We start from the raw sequence: 20,230 nt of genomic DNA, 5'->3' as shown, positions 1-20,230 counted from the left end.
CCCCTGCGCTGCCCTCCCTGCGCTGATTGGCTGGTACGCCCTTCTTCCCCACATGCGCCACCAGCTAGTACATGAATAAAGTACTGTAAATTTTATTTTATTTAAAGCAGCAGGGACAGCCATACTATCCCAGGGAAAAAACACATATATAAGAAGATAAATACTTGCTCTACTTGCTAGATAAATACTTGTTCTACTTGCATAACATATGTATTGGGCTGTCCACAGTTTGATTTCAGTGAATGTTATTAAAGAGAAAACTGTTTCCATATTTACTACCTCTGACTGAAGCCAATCATGATATAATTTCCTCCCTTACTCTCTTTTTCACCTACAAACTGCACAGTCATATCTAGCTTGCTTTGTAAACACCCAAGAGCACAGTATAGATTATATTTCAACAGCTTCTGCAGAGGGGCGAGGTGTATTTCCCTTCTCAGCCTTATGTCACAGTGAACTGCACAGTGAGGAGCAGGAATGGTCTTCTCCCCAGTAATGTACCAGAAAGGAGCCAGGCTGACTGAGATAAGATTTATTACAGCAGAAACATGTATGATTATATTGGAATGCTTGCAATGCAGGGTCGGGTTGTAGACCGCATAATAAACACAGAGCAGTGGGTAATTGGAATTTGATCTTATTGCTGACAATCCAGCTTTAAGAACCAAGTATAGTAAATATCAGCAATGAGTTTTCAATAACAATATAGACATAATTGAAAAGAAATTGTCATTGGAGATCAGCTGATACAAGAATATGCACCATCTGTGGGTGTGGCTGTAACAGAAAACTGTGTACAAAGTTAATAGCATCCAGATTCAATATTGTACATTGATGAAAGCTCTTGAGGGGGCTTATACATTTTGTGTGGAAAATGATTTGGGGTGAAGCCTGATACATGCTTTGTGGCTGTAAAAAAAAATCAATTTCCTCATATTCCAATACAGAACCCATTTACATGTGTATGTATTAGTTGTAAGCCAAAGTGATTGCAATCATATTCATGTTTGGCTGTTAAAATGTATAGGCTCTCCCGGCTGATTTAAAGGGGCAATTTTACTGGCCTGAGGAAGTGGATGAGTACTCACAAAATGCATTGCCTGTGTAAATAAAAATCATTTTTTGTTAACCCTGGCTAGTGTCATTGAAGATGAAAGCCACCACCTAATTTCTTACGTTTTGTGCTTTTAACAAACTTTATCCCCCCTCCCCCCCTTTTGTAACTGTATAATCCATTGATTAGCAACAGACTGTGACACCCCCATTCAGGATATATTATTACAGTACATTTGGAATACATATGCTGCATTTGTGTAGTGTCATTAAACAAGGGGATTAGGGCTCACAATCCCTACCATAGTCCTATGTCTATGTGTGCATCATGTAGTTTATGTATTGTAGCTTAGGGCCAATACACCAATCTGAATGTTTTTGGAATGTGGCAGGAGACCTGCACACACACTGGAAGAACATACAAACTCTGTGCAGATAGTGCCCTGGTTGGCATTCAAGCTAGGGACCCAGCCCTGCAAGGCGAGAGTGCTTGCCATCGCTTTAAGGATTAGTGAAAACAATGTTTGATATAATCCTTGTAGCCTTAAGAGGTAAAACGAGGGGATTGCTTTCTCAAAGAACAAAAGCAAAATTTCCCTTTAAACCCGAGCGCACAGACTTATCTCTGGCCAGAACAAAGAAAATGACTTTTGCAATGTTGCCAACCAGAAAAAAAATTCTCTGTGTTGAAGCCTTTGAACAGCTGTGCAGGCAGAGCAGATTGCATAGTTGAGAACGCTTCTTGTTGAGTATTTTTCTGTGTTGCATCTGCATAGCTATCTCAGTGCTTGGCTCAGTCTCCGGTCTTCCCATAGAGCTGACGACGATCATGCAGTAGGTAAGTTGCGTCTTATCTGTGTTTTTGTTGTTCTGTTTTCCTGTATCTCGTGACCTTTTACAGCGTTACAGTCAATAAATATGTTGCTTTCGTTATTATACCAACACCGAGAGTCATAATGTATATCCGATGGTGTAAAAAAAAAGAGCAAGCTGGCATTTATTGCAATGTTTGCAAATGCTCAATTCCTCCCAGACACTGCTTATGAATATTTTACAATTTTTCGGATCCGTGCTGAATACTTCCACTGCTGCCGACAAGCTGCTGAGCAGCTCACATACGGGTTTATCTAAAGCTAGCGCTGATATTATTTTTAACCTGGTGTCTGAATCGTTTACATTCTTCATTATGGTAAAAAAAAAATGTAATACCAGTACGATTTAGTGATTAGTGACTGCAGCTTCGCATTCATTGCTCTATAAAATCAACTGGTGCCTGGATGACAACAAATGATTTTACCATAGGTGGTTTGTGGTGTCAGCAGTAAGTTGAAAGGGTCCTAAAATGAAAATGTTATGAGAGTTGAAAGAACTATTAATAACATTCACTTCCAGGCAAGTTCCTGCACTTCTGGAGAAAATGAAGTAGTTGACATTTAGTAATGTGGTGTGCAGAATAACGTCTCTATTAGCTGCCATGTTAGAAGACAGAAGTACAATATATTGGAAGATTTCCTGTGCGCACCATATGGTAGATGAGGCCACATGCTACTTTTGTAAGTGTTGGAACAGGTCAGATTGGATGGCACTAATCAACTATAAATACAGAATTGAAAGAGGAACTTTAACGAAGGATTGTACGTCATTCCAATTAGTAGCTGATACCCCCTTTCCCAGGAGAAATCTTTACATTTTCCCAAATAGATCATCCGCTGGGGGGTGGGGGAGATTGGGGAGGGTCTGTGTGGCTGATGTTGTGGTGAAACCCCTCCCACAGTTTGATGTCATGACCATAGTCCTGACCGTTTGCTGTCTGTGAACCTTGTGGGAAATAAGGGCTTTTCCCAACTGCCAAGCTAACAATATCTCCCTCTGTGCATAGAATGCTCAGTAACAAACATTCCATGTGTGAAAAATGTCAGATTATAAATCAGGGAGAGGAACGATTTTACAATAGGCCAATACTAACTAAATAATCTATGAATGAATATTGTAAAAAATGTTTTACAATTTTATAAACTGAAATTTTGCTGCAGTACATTGAGAGAACAGAGGTGGCACAGAGGGGGACACTGCAGGCACAGGGGAACAGAGGCAACACAGAGGGGGGCACAGGGGAGCATAGGGGGCAGAGGGGAGCATGGTACAGGGTGCAGAGATGGTACAGTGTTTTGACTTATGGACAGATTCAGGTTAAGGACGAATCTACAGTACCTATCTCACTCTTCAACTGGGGACTACCTGAGCTCTAAAGTTTCCCAGCAATGCAGGGTGGTACATATTGCAGCAGTGCCGCATAAGTTGGGCGTCGGGTACTGCCTCTACTTAAAAATATTGGTAATTTTGATTCGCCCCGAACGACTAATTGGGCGGCCGAATACTGCCCCCCTATGGGGTCGCAGGCATAAGGGGGAGCATGCCCCGATCGCGGGGGGGGGGGGGGGTCGGAAATTCCCCCCACCCCCTCCGCTAGCGCTCCCCCCTCTGCCCACTTCCCCATACAAAAGTTTCAGGAAGTACCAGTCCGGTGGTAGTGGGTGGCTGGCAGTGGGCGGCACTGTGAAGTGAGTGACTGAGGAGGAGGAGTCTGGAGAGTGACGCGTTGAGGGAGGCCGGGCAGCGGGCGGTTCAGTAGTAGTACCGTACCGTATGCCTGCGACCCCATAGGGCCCCCAAAAGCGGGATGTTCGGGGAGTTCGGGGTTCGGCCCGAACATGCCGAACATTGCGGCCATGTTTGGCGAACTTTCCCGAACCCGCTAAGGAGGTTAACCCCAGGCTAAGACCCCCTTTGAGTGCCTAAAACAAACCTAACCATAGTGCTAAAAGAACTGCTAGTTGTAGCCAAGCTTCTATGGCTATAACGATTGTAATAGCCGATTGTCTGCTAGTCATCGGGCTCCCAATTTCTGTTTTGGGTGTCTGATTACTGATAATTCATACAGGGGTCCAATGATGGTGCCAATCCCCACACCTAAATGACCGATCAGATGCAGGGACCCTTTTTTTGCACTGTGCCTTGAAACAAGCGTCTCTGCATGCTGGGGCATAACCACAAGTCATGGTGCTACCAGCAAAACATTGAATTAACCACCTTCCCCCATGGTGACAGGCATGATCAGGCAGCCCATCTCCCAGGAATTATACAGGAAGTGTAACTACTGTGACCTCCTTCCACATAGCAATACGGCTGCAATGACACACGACCCATAACAAGTGTGGCCACAACACTACCTGTGGTGAAGGAGCAGATGCTGTATTACAAGGTGGGAGGGTAAGGAGTGACACCTTTGCCTGCATGGCCCAGAAGTATTGCATTAAGGTGTCAACATATAGGTGAATAAACCTGGAGTAGTCTCCTGTAGTGGACTGCTGGAATACTCATATATTGGAATAATAAGCGAAAAGACAACTGTAGTGAGAGAAATACAAGGATGCATTTTCTTTTTTAATTATTATTTGTTATTATTATTATTATTTATATAGTGCCAATATGTAGCGCTGTGTATAGTATATAAAAATAGTGGGAAGCATAGATACATGATGAGAAGTTCAAAACACAGCAATACACGTACAAATGCATACATTGTTGATGTGTGGTCTGATACATCATCTTTACTGGTAGTGATGGGTCCAGCATCAAATGTAAGATTCACAAGGGCAAATTTCCGCAAAAGTTTTTGAATCTGCGAATCGCCATAAACTTCAATGGGTAGGCGAATTCTGAAACCTACAAGGACTGTATCTGGCTAGATGCCAGTAGTGGTGTGAAGGATTATTGGGTAATGGTCGGTGTACTACTAGGACCTGCAGACCTGTCTCTAACAGCTAACTTTTGCACTGGCCACAGAAGAGCAATACAATAGCAAGAAGAACAATGTATCAGTCCTAAGAAGGGCTTAGCTATTCAGGACAATGTGGCAGCAGGTAGCAGCAAGAATCTGCACTGAGGACACAGAACACAGGTCTATCTAACACTCTCCCTGTCAGCAACACTCTGTCCCTTATCTGCCTAGCACAGAAGCCAAACACAGACTACAAAATGGCTTCTGTGCTGGCTTTCTGATGGGGGGAGGGGCGTCCAGGTGGGAGGGATAGCTGATTGGCTGCCATGTGTCTGCTGACTCTGGGGTGAGGGGTCAAAGTTTGGCTCCATTATAATGTATAGGGGGCAAATCAAACACTGCATGTACTCCCCTGACGGGGCAAACACAAACACCCCTTGTTCACAATGAACTATTCGCCGGCAGAACAATTCAGCCCATCTCTAAATACTGGTACATCTTCATATGATTAATTACAACAGACAAAACAAACACTAGTGAGGAGGTCCCTGCCCTTGTGAGCTTACACTCTAGAGGATTAAAAAAACCTATCCACTTGGGAATGTTATTACAGAGTAACAAGAATAAAAAACAGAGAGCCTGTAGTTAAAGACTCTGTTAAATGACACCTGAAGTTATTTCCTTACTGCCATTTTTATTATAAAAGCAATAATGAAACAAGTTCAGAAGTACAAATATGCATATCAATTGAAATACACACGTAACACCTTAAATGAAATTACAAAAACCCCAGAGATCGTAAAATTGGCGTAAAACCCAAACCATAGTCCAACCTAAATCATATAGAAATAGACTAAAACAAACAGCATAGCATAACCAAACTACGAAGCCTTGCTAACAACCAGGTCCCCAATCTCATAGACACATTTCAATAAGAAGTCAAGATATCACAAAAAGTTTGGTATAGTTCAAAATATAAAGTTCCACTACCATCCGGGTGCTCTAGAAAAAAACCCAACCCGAGGATGGGTAGTTAAAGGGGCACTACAGCGAAAAACTGTAAAATTTAAATTATGTGCAAACACATACAAATAAGAAGTATGTTTTTTCCAGAGTAAAATGAGCCATAAATTACTTTTCTCCTATGTTGCTGTCACTTACAGTAGGTAGTAGAAATCTGACAGAAATGACAGGTTTTGGACTAGTCCTTCTCTTCATAGGGGATACTCAGCAAGGCTCTTATTCTTTATAAAGATATTCCCTAAACAGGATTTAAACAATGATGCTGCCCAGCTTCCCTGCTCCCTACAGTTTTTTGGCAGTTGGACAGAGCAACTGCCATTCACGAAGTGCTTTTGAAAATAAATATATCCCTGAGAATCCCCTATAAAGATATGGACTAGTCCAAAACTTGTCACTTCTGTCAGATTTCTACTACCTACTGTAAGTGACAGCAACATAGGAGAAAAGTAATTTATGGCTTATTTTACTCTGGAAAAAATGTACTTCTTATTTGTATATGTTTGCACATATTTTAAATTTTACAGTTTTTCGCTGTAGTCCCCCTTTAAGATAGTAGACCCTACAGCTGCATACCCCTATATATCATTCACTTTTCCTATATGGTATATGGTAATGGCTATTCCTATTGGCAGGTCATTTGTAAGTCAGGTGTTCGTAAGTTGGGGACTACCTGTGTTATGTTTTGCTTTTAGTCTTTAGCAGAGTCGGTTCTAATGCGCACACAGCTTCCCCATTCTCACGGGTCACCATAGCTGGAGGGGGGCACCTCGGGGGGGCTGGGGTCCTGCCGCAGTTGCCCCCTTTGCCTCTATGGAAACTCCGGCCCTGGTCTTTGAAATATAGTACCTTTATAATCTATTGAAATTTTGTGCAAGGAGCCACAGCCTACCTATCTGTCTATCTGTCCATCTGTTCATCCATCCCTAAATATCCCCAGATACTAGTGCTGTAATTAGGTCTGTGGCTGCATCTGCAGACATCATCACACGCAGGAGGCACAAGCGCTGTCCTTGCTGAATTTATGACCCGAATGTTTCATGTGTAAATATTTTTATGTATTCATACAGTCTAGACGTGATAAATTGCTTTGAAAACAAGTCAGCTGGGAATGCTTGAACATTTCTTATTAAGCTTGTCAGTGGAAGCACTGGCACCCTGTGGGAAGATTGGCCACATCTCCGAGCTGTGCTCTCCTGATTTGTTAAATCCTTCTCTAGAGCGCTCAGAGATTCTGCCATTCACATGCTAGTAAAATAGGAGATTTCACAAATGGTTCACATCTAATCTCTGAGACTTGTGTTGAGCCACAGCTGTCTTATATTCAACAATATGATATGTGATGCTGTAGCTGAAGAGGCACTAATCAAATATTTCACTTGTATGCTGGAGGATTTGCTTTTGCCAAAATGTTAATGTACACAACTGCTAGCAATGTTTTCCTAGTCCTGTGCAAGCAGGAGTTTGTTTCTTTCTGTGTAGGCGATATTGAAAACATATCTGCTAAGGAGCCCATTATCTGCCATTTCCTCTAGCAAAGACGGTCAGGGTTTCTAGCTATAATCTCCCCAGACATCCCTGGTCTGTGGCCTGCCCACTGAGAAGTACGAGGATGAAAAGCCAAACTAACACCCTCACTTACAGAGCCTACTGTAAACTCCTTCAGCTGGTACATTTGAAGCCCTGAAACCAGTTGTTTAAAATAAGAATTGTGGTTGCAATGGCCTAATTTAAGATGAATAGTGTAACATTTGGACACGGGCCATATGCAATTCACTTTTTCACCTGTGTTTTGTCCCAGGTGAAATTATCACAACTTGCAAATAAAATGCCCTTTAAACCACCAGCAAGCAAACGAATACTCAAAATAATTTTGGAAGTACTTTTTTTCACCTACTTTTTGGTACATGCTTGCAAAGTGCTAAAATTTATTTTAAATCAAAGATGAAAGATGATCTCCCAGGAGAAAATGCAGGTGAAAAAGGGAATTGCATATGGCCCCCTCTGCTTCCTACCACGTTATATTTACAATTGGTTCTCCTGGGTTGGGTTTTATGCAGATAGGTGCAGGGGGGATATGTGTTTAGTAAAGGTGACAACTCTGTTACCAGTGTATAGTTCTATAGATTCAGCGACACCCCCTTCGCCTGGGTGATCCTTCCTGACAATATTTACAATGGTGATGATTTGTACGTTTGAGAAAAACTTCATTTTTGGGTAGATACACTTGAGTTTGCTACCTGAATATGGACTTCTTGATGGAATTTTTTTGTTATGCCATTGTATATCATCTGTTTTCAGTCTTGATGTCCGCTAGTTAGTAGAAACAAGTTAGGGCTGGATCAGATAGGCATACCTATGTGTGCAGACTCCCTGTAGTGGAGACATTTCTCTCGGTTAGTGAAGGAAGTAGCAAGTAGGTTCACCTTAATTCTATGAAGTTCATGTATGAAACTGGTCAAGCATTTCTAGTCTGTTTTTCAAAATTCCCACACTTCAAATGAAATTCTGAATTTTGTGGATTCCAAGTTTGCATTGCAAAATTGTTAATTATTGCAAATGTATTTTCACACTAACTATAAGATTAATCAGAATTTGTTCACAATAGCTTATTTGTTTTATTCCATCTATGTTCTGTGATCTATTTTACACTCTTTGTAATATTTTATTTTATTTTGCTCAATAAAACCAGTTGTTAAAAAATAATAATTTGTTCACAATAGATTACAATCTTCCTTAGAATTTTTGCCTTCATGTCAAGCAGGCTCTGTAGGCAATTTTTGTAGATTATCCGAATAAACGTTGCACATTGCACGTGTGTACATAACTTTTGGAAGTTTTGCAATGGAATTCTTTGAATTCTAATTTTCAACTTGAAGTTGTGAAATTCTGGCACAGAAATTGGAGTTTGCAACTCTGCAAGATCTGTGTGCTCATCCCTAGAAGCACGGTCACCTAGGAGAGCTATATTCTGGGTCTGAATCCCAGCCAGGTACTATTTGCATGTTCCACCTGTGTAAGGTAAGTGTGGCTTTCCTTCAGGTGACTGGTTTCCTTCCAAAAAAATATTAAATTGGCTTGTGGTAGGTACGCTGGATTATGTGATTAGCTAAGAAACAGTTAGTGATATTAAGCGACACCTACTCTGAAACCTAAAGTGAAAATATAATGATGAGCTAACAATTGTATCTATCCTCCTACTCCCAAAATATTTTTTCTGTGTCACATCTAAATAACGTTTGTTAAATGTTGTATTGTCTCATATGACTGATACAAACTTGCAGTATCCCAGAATCTAAAATATATGCGGGGGACCATTAGAAGCCCCTGGTAAGTTCAGCTCCTTTTCCCCCGACCCCCCTACAGTATCCCTTTAAGTTACATTAGTTAAGATAATTAAAATAGATAGGTAATATACTCTCTTACCCATCCTGTTTTAAAAGAACAGGCAAATGTATGTGATTTCATGGGGGCAGCCATCTTTTTCATGGGAGAAGCCATCTTTTTGGTTGAAAGGAGGTGACAGGGAGCTTGAGACACAATTCCAACTGTCCTCTATCCTGATCACCCCTCCCAGCTGTGCGCATTAGGCTTCAAATCTCAAATTCAAAATAAAAACAAAAAAAATTGCACCAAAACAGCAGAACAAGAACAACGTCAGAAATCCCATCATGCTTTGCACAGCATCAGGGGAAAATGCCCGGGCAGTTTCCTTCTGTGCAGCTAAAAATGAGGCTTGGATAAGAAAAACAAAGTTCTGATGCTGTGAAACTGTTAAAGAAACATTAAGTCTTTTCAGTGCTGCTGAGTAGATTTTTAGTCTGGAGGTTCACTTTAAATGTGTCTATTTTGAAGGCAATCCTGATGTCATTTCCTCCCTTACTCTCCTCTGCCTCATTTTGTATGCATTGCCCGCCCTCCTCCCAGTCTTCAGACACTCCCACACAGCTCTGCAGTGCAGAGGTGTGGGAGGGGAAAACGGGAGTGATACTGCAGAACTGTGTGGGAGTGGAAAATGGGAGTGAAAGAGGCTTCAGCCAATCAAGCTGCATTAGTTATGTCTGAGGGGAAAAGGGGAGGAAAATAAAGAAGAAAAAAAAAACGAACAGCATGCCCTGCAACTTTCTTTGTGCTGAAGATGTTCCAAATAATACCCAGGGGACGTGGGAAATGATATTCTATTGAGAATAAACGTAAGAGTGATTTTTGTTTACTTTTGGATTGCCTAGTTAGCATCCTTATTACTTGTTTACCAGATACAAATAGAGAATTGATTTTTTATTTTATGCCTGACAGTTACTCTTTAAATTAATTAAGTGACTAGCAGCAACATGATTACGTCAAAGATGGCAGATTATGTTGGGACTATGATGGAGGACATGGGTACATTTTCATCATAATTTAGGTAAGCAATTTGAAATAATGTGACGTTGGAGTTCATTCACAAGGTTTTTCTGCTTAAATATTTCACCTCACTTATTTATCATCTTAACTGTAAGGGCCCTTATTAAATTCCCTTTTTCTCCTACGTTTTCTTTGAGGTCACTTTTTCCTTTTTTTTTTTTTTTTTAAAGTACCAAAAAGTAGGTGAAAATGTACTATTACAATTATTAAGGGTATTTTCTGGCTTAATTAGGCATTCTATTAACCCCCTTGGCGTTCTGATTCTTTCCGGATTTTAGGGTCTAAAAGCGTTGCAATTTATTTGCACCCTTTCAGACCTTAAAACCTGGAAAAAATCATGCTGCCAGGGAGATCTGCAGCGGTTTTACAATCACTCACTTCTCTGGCTCCAGCTCTGCAGTTATGCCTCCATCCTCCGGGTGGCGCTGAAACTCAAAATTGAAATTGCTGGCTGTCGTCATGACGACAGCCGGTGATCTCACAAACAGGAAGCAGAGCCCTGGAGAAGAGGAAGAAGAATGGCGGCCAACGTCAGGATCGCCTGGGAAGTATGTACGCCTGCTGTGGCTATACTCTGTACACAGCCTCAGGCGGCTACCCCGAGCAGAGGTTTTAATTACTGCTGTTAGCTGCAGTTTTCCACCCGACCCTAGCTCGGGATTACCGCCAAGGAGGTTAATATGATGTAAAAATATCACCTTAGCAGAAAAAAAATAATCGAATACGGGCCAAGGAAAGATAATCAATAAAATAAACAGATAAGGCCTGTATTCAATTGACTTTTCTCCTGAGTTTTCTTACAGGAGATGTTTTAACGCCTTATCAAGCCCCCGGCAAGCAAGAAAATACTCACAATAAGCCTGATAATACTTCTTTACCTATTTTTTAGTAATTTTTCAAGCAGAGACATAACTAGAGGGGAGCAGCCGCTGTAGTTGCAGGGGGGCTCAAAACTGTTGGGGCCCCAAAACTGTTGGAGGCCCCTGTATCCTCTAATACAGGGGACTATACGTCAGATCAGGTGTTTGTGTGGCTAACCCTGTTATGGGTGTGAAGATCTCGATGGCCACAGTTGTTTTATGACCCTTACGAGATGGGCCCCGAGGCTGTGAAGGGCGCCAAAGGGGAGGTAAGGGAAGAGTTGTGAACATTGGGTGGGTCCCTTCAAAGTTTTGCTGGGGGGCCCCATAAATTGTAATTACACCACTAGTTTCAAGTCATTTTGTAGATACAATTTAAAATGAATTCAGGAAGAAAATTCAGGCTAAAAGTTAACTGAATATCCTAGGGGCCAAATCCAATTCACTTTTTCTCCAGAGTTTTATTTTCACATCTTATCAATAAAATGCCTTTTAAGCCACCAGAAAGCAAGATAATAGTCAGAATAATTGTTGGTACCTTATCAGTTGCAGAGTGCTGTAAAGTTATTTTAACCGTTTAGCAGCCAATTTATTCTGAGGTTTGCAAGTGCTTCAGGCCAATTTATTTGATCACTTTTTTATTTATTTATTTTTGTTACATTTCCTTTGTTTCTAATTACTACTGCTTTAATGTGAATTTATGGCCACTTGTCACTAGGGGGCAGTGTGAGAAAACATAGGACTTTTTGCTTTCAGTTGCTACATTTTCTGCTAGTAGAGAGTGAGCAAAGCATTTCAAGAATTTACAGGACGAGTTCTGCCAACTGAAGTCAAAAGCCGTGAAAAAAAAAGATAAAAAATGACCTCCTAGGAGAAAAAGTGAATTGAATGAGGGCCCGTGAGATAACTACAGAAATAAGTATATTAATCTTAATAATCCACAAAGCTGAACTGAATGCATTCCTTATTTGCGAACAAAGGTGGAATTTCACTGTTAAAGTGACTTATTTTACATCAGCTAGTCAATAACAAGACAAATAACATTTATATTGCGTCAGAGCTGCAACCACAAGGGGACGCTCAGTAAGCAGTAGCAGTGTTAGGGAGTCTTGCCTAAGGTCTCCTTAATAAATAAGTGACAGCTTACTGAATAGGAAAGCCATGGTTTGAACCCTGGTCTCCTGTGTCAGAGGTGGAGCTTTTTTACCATTACACCATTCACTGAAGTGCATACGCTGGACTAGGAGAACATTCCTACCTGGAGCTGAGGTATAATAACAGGAGAACAGCTATTTTGGGCAGATATTGACATTAAACTTGAAGAGGTGTCCAATGTATGACGTTCTGTTACATGAACTATTTCAGTACCTTTGCATCAGTTCCCTTTCAATATATATAGCTATACAATGCTGCTGTTTTGAATACTGGAATGAAGGGCCTAATACCACACGAAGCTAACAATGGAAGCGAGCCAGAAATCTGTGCCTGAGTCAGTGTATTTACCAAGTGTGCCACTCCTCCTCCTCTGCTCCTCAATCAGTGTTTGCCTTCAGCAGGCCAGAAATAATCAACTAAATGGAAGTGCCAGAATAAAATTACATGCTCTGACACTGCAGGATGTGCAAGATACTATTAGTGTACTTCTGGATATAAATAGTGCCTTTTCTAAGCCAAGGCAGAAGCTGCTACCTGAAAATGCTATGACAGATAAGCATAGAGATTGATCAAGGGGAAATAGGGCCCAAGGCAAGGTAGCTGCTTTGGCTCCTCCTGCTTTCCCATCTTGCTCTGTGGTAAGGTGAGGTGGAGACAGGTTTTCAGACGAAATAGCAGCCAGCTCCCTAAACATCCCCCAGGCCTTAGATGCCTACATACAGGGGCGGGCCGAGGCATAGGCTGGAGAGGCTCCAGCCTCAGGGCGCAGTGTAGGAGGGGGCGCAGAATTCATTCAGCTGTCATTCCTAATTGTGTTTGAAGCAGAAAGAAATAATAAAAGGGAAACATGGCAGTGACTGCAAGCCAGATAACTAGATATTAAGGTGTTGGGGAGGTTGTGGGCCCTGTGGCCCTCTTAGTCTAATAGCAATCAGTGTGTGACAGCTGGAGTGGGAGGGATGGAGGGGCGCACTTTTCTGTCTCAGCCTTGGGTGCTAGAAGACCTTGTCCCGGCTCTGCCTACATAGGCTGAGTTTGGGTGATGCAGCTCTAGATGAGTAGATGAGTATATATATATATACACACACACACACATCTCTACATATATGTGTGGAGTAGGAAGGAACAGTACAGAGAGGATCAATAATCATTTGTTAAGTAAACCTTGTGTAGGCAGATGGCTGGTAGGAATATGCAGCCAATGTTTGTGTTAAAAGTCACGTATTGTCCATAAATAAGTGCTGTGTTTTGAAGGGCTTTGACCCCTTATACTGTTGTCTAACAAGGAGGGATGTGTGAAGACACATTGAACATTTTATCCATCCTTCCTGAGTTTATCTCCAAGAGATTTTTTCTATTATTATTTAATCTACCTATTGTTCTTTTTTCCTTGCTGGCAGGATCAGATTTATACTTTTTGTCCCCCTAGGTCAAGTACATAGTGGCTCCCCTTTCTTGTGCAGCAGCGTCCCTCCCATTCTATGTACAGCCCCTTCTCCCACGTGTCTAACATCTATGTTCAGCAGCCCCTCTTTTTTATGAACAGCTCCATTTTTTATATATTGTTCCCATTTTCAGCCTCCTTTTTCATTTTTTTGCAACCCCTATTTTTTGTCTAAGTGCCCCTTATCCTGCATCCACCCAAGGCCAGGGCCTTTGTGGCCTTTCCAAAAATCTGGCCCCTCCTGCTGCATTAGTTATTTCCTTTATCCAATCATGCAGACAGTTTCCCTTGGCTGAAATCGTTAAATGTAGCTTTTCATAGATCAGTGAGATTTTTCAGAGACACAATCAGGAGGGCTCAACTCTGGATCTTTCTTCAGACCACACCTCCCTTTGTGTGACCTGCATTTGCCATGTTTGTCTTTTTAGTCTATTGTAAATGAGGCTGCATAGATATTTTATCACACAACTAGCAGAAATGAGAAAATTGGTTACATTCATATTTTCATAAAAACAACAAATTTAATTTTGCAGTGATTAGCGCCACTGAAAAACAAAATAGTGAAGCTGCAGGTTTCTATAACACAGTGCCATTTGTTGAGGATGGCAGCTGGTCCCCGCAATATTTATTATTATTATTATTATTATTATTATTATTATTATTATTATTTAGTATTTATATAGTGCCAACATCTTCCGCAGCACTTTACAGAGTAAAGCAATATCCTAGCTGGTCTTTGGTCCTAAAGAATCACTTGTCATGTTTCCAGGAAAAACAAAAACTGTTTTAGCATCCAACAGCATGAGACTCAAACAGACCCCATAACTGTGCATAATGGGGCAGCATAATCACTGCAATGTAAGGAGGAGGAAATGTGGCCACACACCATACAATTTTTTAAATATTTTTTAAATACAAGAATTGCAATAATTTTTTCTGACTGATTTTAACATTTAAAAAATCTGACCAATGTACCACACACATATGTTCAAATTTTCCCCACTTATGAAAAAAAATTGATCAAAAACTCTGAAAATAATTGCTTGGGTCTGTACATCAAGTAATTGACAATCTACCACACATGATTACATTTTCAGAAAACTGATCAGAAAAATCTTTCACTCCCGATCTTCTTTTATCGAATAAAAATGGGAAATGCAATCAGATTTCTCAAACAAATGAAGAAAAATAGCTTTTGATTTTTTTGGACAACTGATCATTTGTATTGATTCTCATAAAATTGGATAATTTTATTGTATGGTGTGTGGCCAATGGGGTCTGTGCTGCATAAGTATTTTTGTATTACTATAGTTATTATTGATTTATAAAGCGCCAACATATTATGTGCCTCTGTAAGAAATCAAAGGGTACATAATGATACTGACAATGATATACATCAAATATGTAGAGATGGCCCGAACGGTTCGCAGGCGAACTTCCGGTGGTTCGCGTTCGCCATATAAGGCGAACTTTCCGGAAGTTCGGTTCGCCCCCATAGTGCACCATTAGGGTCAACTTTGACCCTCTACATCACAGTCAGCAGGCACATTGTAGCCAATCAGGCTACACTCTCTCATGGAGCCACTCCCCCCCTTATAAAAGGCAGGCCCCGCCGGCCATTACACTTACTCGTGTGCCTGCATTAATTAGAGAAGGGACAAATGCTGGAAGACTCCCATAGGGAAAGATTAGTTAGGCTCTTGTAGGCTTCTTAGCTTGCTTCTGGCTGATTCTTATTGCTAAAATAGCACCCCACAAAAGCTCTTTTGAGAGCCAATCTTGTTCTTGTGATCTATTTTTTTCTGTGTGTCCCACTGACACTTGTGTTGCATAGACAGCCTTGTTAATTCATACTGTGTGTGTGTGTGTGTGTGTGTGTGTGTGTGTGTGTGTGTGTGTGCCACTGCCAGCCAGGCCCAGCACATTCAGTGACTACCTGTCTGTGAGACAGGTGCACATTGTAATACCCAGTACTGCATATACCTACCTGTTGTGTTCAGTGAACTCCCCTCATCATTGCATATACCTACCTGTTGTGTTCAGTGAACCCACCTCATCACTGCATATACCTACTTGTTGTGTTGAGTGCACCCATATGGGCTTGAAAATCGCTATGGCCTGCACTCTCGCCATGGTGCGCACCAGTCCAGCACGGCCGTCACTAAGCAAACAGCTGTTTGCGGTGCGTTACACTGTGAGTTTGGTGTGTCAGTGTGAAGCAGTACTCTAATTACACTCCCTGATTGATGTATACACATGCAAGATGTTTTAAAGCACTTTAGGCCTGCAATTTAGCATTCAGTGTGATTTCTGCCCTTAAAACGCTGCTTTGAGTCAAATCCAGATTTTTCCCTGGGACTTTTGCCCCCCTCCAGGTGTTAGACCCTATGGGACATCTTTTCCATCACTTTTTTGGCCAGCATAATTTTTTTTTAGTTTTTAAAGTTCGCCTCCCAATTGAAGTCTATTGCGGTTTGCGAAAGTTCGCGCAAACCGAACCTTTCGCGGAAGTTCGCAAACCAAAAATCGGAGGTTCGGGCCATCTCCACAAATATGGATGCTGGTACAAAATTGGTGATTACAATGACAAATGTAACGCGATGAATAAAATATAACAGAGAGCAAGCTACAACGTTTATAACAAATTCCAAGATACAAAAGGCTGAGAGATTTAAAGGGAATCTGAAGTGAAAATAAACTTGTGATATAATGATTTGTATGTGTAGTACAGCTAAGGAATAGAACATTAGTTGCACAGATATGAGTCTCATATTGTTTCCAATACAGGAAGAGTTAATAAACTTCACTTGTTATCTGTGCAAAAGAGCTTCTCTGAGCTCTTCAACTAATTTAGTCAGAGAGCAGCGCTATTTTCTGAAGCACTTCTACATCAAAGAAACAGTGAAAGACAACTTCATATAAGATTTTACTGCAAGTAAGTTCAAAGGGTCATTAGCATTTTATTTTGATTTTCATAGTTTAAAAAGCAGAGTGTAGTTTGTAAACTGCAATATAAGAGAATGATGGATTATTATTATTTTAAAAAAGCTATATAACTGAAAATAAAAATGAGACTCTTTTCTTTGCTACTAATGTTCTAGTAATTATCAATTATTATTATCAATTATTATTTTCTACACATACCATTTATTATATCATAAATTCCTTTCACTTCAGTGTCACTTTAAAAGGTTAATATGATTTTTATTGAGAGAAAAAAAGCAGTTCTTTCAGTTCATCTCTATATATTGCAAAGGATTAAGTAAACATTATTTCATCTTACTTAAAGTGTAACTTTACTTAAAGGTAACTTAATAATTAAACTTGCATATATTTTACAGTTTTTATTTATAATTTTTTTCCATTGTAAAATCATTCCTTTCAGTGTGGGCAGAAACAACACCTGTCTCCCAGAATGCTCTGGGTCAGAAGGCGGCATAAATAGCCTAATCTAAACATTGCTGCCAGGGTTGGGGTTACATACCAATATACAGCAATACATAGATATAGGAAGTGTTTTGGATATTGAAACCAGGATAATTATGTTGCAGAATATAAAGCTACCTGTCCTCCTCACTCAGTCTTTCTTCCATTAGTGTCCCTTGCAGCGTTTTGAACTGGCCACTAGAGCTCCAGGCTCACTGTGGTCACATGACAGTGAGCCTGGAGCTCTATTGGCCAGTTTTGAAGTTGCACAGGACACTAGAGAAAGCACAGGTGGCTATATCTTCTGCAGCTAGCTCCATGGCACACTCTGCACCCATCCAGACGCTCGATTGTGCGCTCTGCAAGGGGCACATTGGGGAGTCAGCCAATTGGTGGGTCATAGCTTTTGGCCTATTTTTTAGGTCAAAAGTGTGTGGGTGGGCAGTGTGTGCATGAGAGGGCTTATCTGCGCACATATAAAGAACATAAGTAAACCTCTTGGCTAGAAATGGCCTTAGTACTATACTATATTATAATTTCCCTGTCCTGCATCCTCCTGTGTCTGTGTGTGGTGCCTGACACACGGACGGATTTCAAAGAGCAGGAAACACAGGTTGCAAATGTGCGGGTGGGGGGGGGGATTTTGCACCCGAGGCCTAGTGCCCGTTTTTTAATGGGCAGGCCTTTTACCTAGTGTATACATAATATACTGACTTCTATAACTGTATGTTGGTTAAAGCAGATGCACGACTCAAAACAGTTTGCACTTGAAATGGAGTAAGCAAATGAGCAAATCCTTTCTATTCAGTACGCTGCATGCTAGCAGATATTTGCAGAGTACCAAGCAGTTTCTTTGTGATCTTCTGTCTGGCTTATATGAGCCCTTTCTATCTCTGTGCTATTTTGGGAGCGTACGATGAAAATTCCATCTTAAAATATGGTTTGCCTTCGATAAACATTTTTAGGAGTTTAGCCTAGATATCTGACTGAGCATAAGGTGCCTGGAGGGATTAAACTAAGTGGGAGTCTGCCAAATGCTTGAATGGTTCGAGTCTTTGGGAAGGCTTAACTTAAGGGAAAGCGCATCTGTATATTGTAATTGTAAACATTGCTCGCTATCACTTGTGACAGGAAAACAAATGTATTCCAAGCTTATAGAGGAGCGTTTCCAGGTGAGGGATCAGTACTTTAACATGTTAAATAAGCATTACCTCCGTGATTTTACGCTACATTTCTTTGATATTTAAAGTGTACACTTAAAGCAGCAGTGAAATCTGGCAGAACAGTCTAACCTACAGTAAAAAAAAAGAACTTCCCCCAAACCGCTTATTAACTGTGGAAGTATCCTGCCTGTTTTTGACCCAAAGTGTAACGATTGTGGAACTTTCTCCGTGATCAGCGCACAACGCGTGCGCTGACACGGCGGAAATCCTCCACAAGCGTGTAATTGCAGGCACCCAGCAAAAGGTGCTACGCACCCGTAGAGGGAAATTCCTGTCGGCAGATGGTGCTGAGGAGTGCAGAGGAACCAATCCTCTGTACCTCCACAAATGCCAGACAGGAATTGTACGAAACGCAGAACGCAATCGCAAGAGAGGCGATTGCGAATGAGAATGAGCAAAGGGACAGGTTGTATGTGTGTGCGCCAATCTAGTCGCCACCCTGCGACCGCGCATCCACAACAGCAGATATGAAATAGGAACGCGATTGCGAGAGGTGCAATCGCCAGACGTGGCACAAGGCAGATCAGAATAGAATACGAGGGTAGCAAAGGCACAGCAAATAATACAAGGAGAAGATACGGAAAATAACAAACGCTAGCTAACCGCGAACACCGCACTCATTCGCAACAGTGCACGCGGTTATGCGCGGTCTCCACGTGATAAGCACAATAGAGACAAGCACGCCTAACTAACCATTAACAGACAAACATGAAACAGAGGACGTGAGCACTTGCTTAACGGTTACCTCACCGAGCCTCCAGCAAGCGTAGCAGACAAGACAGACACACGAAAACAGGGACAAGCGAGAGATAGGATCCACAGCACTAGCGAAAAGTGGCTAGCGCGATCCAAGTACAGAGTAGCAGAACAGAAGGATCCCCAGCGCTAGCGAAAAGTGACTAGTGCGATCCCAGAAGACAGAACAGAAGGATCCCCAGCGCTAGCGAAAAGTAGCTAGCGTGATCCCAGGAGACAGAACAGAAGGATCCCCAGCGCTAGCGAAAAGTAGCTAGCGCGATCCCAGGAGACAGAACAGAAGGGTCCCCAGCGCTAGCGAAAAGTAGCTAGCGCGATCCCAGGAGACAGAACAGAAGAGAAAGCTGGTAGCAACCGCTGCACCAGCTATACTCCAAGAACAGAGATCAGAACCATTTCCTGTCGACCACCGTAGGGACTGGACAATGGCAACAGGCAAGACAAGACAGAACAGGCAATACAGATAATACAATCCTAACTGCACTAGGGAAATCTGCCTAGCGCAGATTCAGGAATTACTCTAAGCTGATGTTCAAACAGAGAGCAAGGCTGACACCCCACCAGGAGTGTTACATAGGATGAAATCCTTATGAACAGCGAAGCATTGTGGGAAAGACATAGTACTTATAGTACACGCCTCCAATGAATGTGGCCAGGCAATTTGCATGACAACGTATGCAAATTCCTCTGCAAGCACAAGCTGCAAAACTGACAGAAGCTCTTCTTTCCAGAGTCCTGCAGCATGCAAACCTATACAATGGTCAAAAGGCTGGCTGCCTGCACAGGCAGCTGAGCAAATCATCACACAAAGTCATGTAATCTGTGGGAAAACCCAATTCCCCTTGTGACATTCAACTAGTACTGAAAGATGCCATCTTGCATACTAATGTAATATCCAGTTTATTCTTTAAGCACTACACTGCAATTTTTCTAAATTAACAGCTTTCTATCAAATTGCCTTGCATGTAAGAAGCTCCCTGCTATTAATGAGCCTTTTATCTCCTGCAGTCAGAGATAAAACAACAAACACTAGGCAGCCTGAAGAGCTTGCGCAGTAAACTGATAAGGCTTCTAGAACACAATTAAACAAAAATGTATTAGCCCATTT

General features: G+C 41.5%; 1 protein-coding gene across 4 annotated transcripts in view; it reads left to right on the top strand.

Annotated features, from left to right (window-relative positions):
* Positions 1-20,230, top strand: part of FGF13 (fibroblast growth factor 13) — a 553,717-nt gene that overhangs the window by 231,351 nt on the left and 302,136 nt on the right. Inside the window, exon 1 of one of the 4 annotated variants that reach the window (XM_068250990.1) lies at positions 1,786-1,891. The exons of the other annotated variants lie outside the window; for them this stretch is intronic. The gene's annotated coding sequence lies outside the window, so the exon portion shown is untranslated. Of the gene's footprint in view, positions 1-1,785; positions 1,892-20,230 lie in introns of those variants that run through there. 4 annotated transcript variants of the gene reach the window in all.

This window comes from Hyperolius riggenbachi, chromosome 8 (assembly GCF_040937935.1).
Source record: "Hyperolius riggenbachi isolate aHypRig1 chromosome 8, aHypRig1.pri, whole genome shotgun sequence".
Taxonomy (NCBI): Eukaryota; Metazoa; Chordata; class Amphibia; order Anura; family Hyperoliidae; genus Hyperolius; species Hyperolius riggenbachi.
Note: the sequence above shows the minus strand (reverse complement) of the source record. Positions and strands in the feature narration are given on the sequence as shown.